The 2,376-nt window shown below is 40.7% G+C and overlaps 1 pseudogene; it reads right to left on the reverse strand.

The window, feature by feature from the left end:
- Window positions 1-331: 331 nt before the first annotated feature.
- LOC145404153 (5S ribosomal RNA) lies at window positions 332-450 on the reverse strand (annotated as a pseudogene).
- Between the last annotated feature and the right edge of the window lie 1,926 nt (window positions 451-2,376).

Consider the following 2,376-nt stretch of genomic DNA (forward strand, 5'->3'; position numbering starts at 1 on the left):
TTGGAGAAAACAAATGAAGCTTCTATATATATATATATATATATATATATATATATATATATATATATATATATATATATATATATATATATATATATATATATATATATATATATATATAAAATGGTATGGAGTTTAGTTGCGAACACAGGACTGGTTGAGACAGTGCCTTCCAGAATTACACTGCAGGAAATAAGAAAACACTGCAGGGGAATCCATCCATCCATTGCCAGACGCCATGTATCCCAAATGGGGTGGCCAAGGGCTTAGAGTTAATTGTTTTACAGGGAGGGGCACTAATCCTCCACCAACCCCACTTGACACGTAGGGATGCCAACAGCATCTGGTGTTCCCAGGCGGTCACCCATCCAAGTACTAACCAGACCCAACGTTGCTTAACTTCGCTGATCGGATGGGAAGCGGTGTACTCAACGTGGCATGGGCCATGTTAATAACGATGCAAGTGATTTTGCAATACAAGTTGTGTAAAGTTCAGAATATAAAGGACCACAATAATTCTAAATGTCCTATTTCCGTTTCACAGCGACATAAAAGACTTAAAAATCAGGGTCCAAAAAGTCTCTTTCTGTTTTGTAAAAACTTTTAGCAAAAGTCCTCACAAACAGAATTAGTTCTACACCACATGCAAGTCAGGTAAAAAAAAAAAAAAAAAAAAAAAACTTGCTGCACATGGCTATATTCAGTTGGAGAGATCTGTGGTAGTGAAGGGATAACGTAGCGATGGGAGAGGATAAGTCATCTTCAATACTTACGCAGTTCTCATCCTCATACAAACATCTATATTAATCCATTCTGTACTATCATGTCAGTCCAGATCAACTTTTCAGCTTGGGAGACACTTTTCAAACTGAAGACTTTAGGTAAAATGTAGCCTTTATTGGCCCTTCACTACGAGGCCTACACTAAAAAGGCAGCAGGAACAAACTTAAATGAGGGTTAATGTATCCGTGACTCAATCTAATTACCTACATACACACACACACACACACACACACACACACACATATATATATATATATATATATATATATATGTGTGTGTGTGTGTGTGTGTGTGTGTGTGTGTGTGTGTAAAATAAAGGACGAAATGTTCAACAATCTTCGTGCAACTGTCACTGTGCATCGGCATCACACTACATAAACTGTTATCAATATTTGCCACATTTCTATAAAATTTTCTTCAAACCCCTCAGGCTGCCATTATGTTGATCTCCTCTAAGTCCATCATGTTGTTGTTGTTGTTGTTCTACCCCAGTCTGTCTGGCCAAATAGAACCACAGACCACAAGCAAGCAGACATCTGCCTGAGGCAGACAGTGCCTCGCTATTGTCTTCCACAAGGTGAGGTACAGGGACAATGAAGGTAGCATATCCTCCAAGAGGATGGCTGTGCATAAAAGATATGTAGGAGTAGTAGTCTCAGCCAGGGCTTTGACTACCTGGTAAATGTGGCTGAGTTCCCCGCCAGGGAGTGTTGTGGAAAGCCAGCTACCGCGTCATGGCCCCATGTCACTCATATGGTGGTACCACCTGGGACGATGGTGACTATCCATTTACTACCATTTGGTGGGCTAACGGGTGCTACACCTTGCCCACGGGTGACCCGGGATTATGCAAGGCAGGGCAATTCATCTTCTGAGTCAGGCCAATGCTCCGACCGCATACCTCACTTAAATCCTTGTATGTATGGCATGCCCGCGTTCTCTCTAAACGGTTTAATAAATTATTTCCTACGCGAAACCATGAAGCATAACTGAAGTCAGCAGCTTAGGTTGTTACTTCCTGACAATGGTGGCGTAAACAAGTGGTCCGCCTGATAAGTATATACCTGATGTACTTTTATATGCATAACTATAGGTGTGAATATACAGTACGTAAACTGAGTCTATATAAAGCAGTGCATGACAGGGAGCACTAGTTATTTATCTTTCCACAGTATATTAATTTCACTTCCAAATACTAACTTCTTGCTAAAGTTTCCATGAGGCATTTTTGTACATCAGAGTTTTCCTTCAACGTCTTTCCCTCTACAGACCACTAACGGAGAGTCAAGAGAGTGAGACCATCCTGCTTTTTAATGTATTCTGAAGGACCTTTTCATTTAACATTAAGTACGAGAATTTCTATTAATTTCAAAATCAGACAAACTTGAAAGGAAGGTGAGGTTTGTGTGGTCTGTAGCTCCATGTAACTCTCTCTCTCTCTCTCTCTCTCTCTCCACCCCCCCTAATCCCCCACCCCTCAATCACCATAAAGCCTCTTAGTCAAAATCACAATCACGGAAAGTGGGGAGGGGAGCACCCTTTTTACTCCCCCCCCTCTTTTTTTCTCTTTATTTACTCTCTTTCTCTCTTTTT

The sequence above is a fragment of the Coenobita brevimanus genome, chromosome 62 (assembly GCF_032717465.1).
Source record: "Coenobita brevimanus isolate Jiangsu-jjx chromosome 62, ASM3271746v2, whole genome shotgun sequence".
In the NCBI taxonomy this organism is placed as follows: Eukaryota; Metazoa; Arthropoda; class Malacostraca; order Decapoda; family Coenobitidae; genus Coenobita; species Coenobita brevimanus.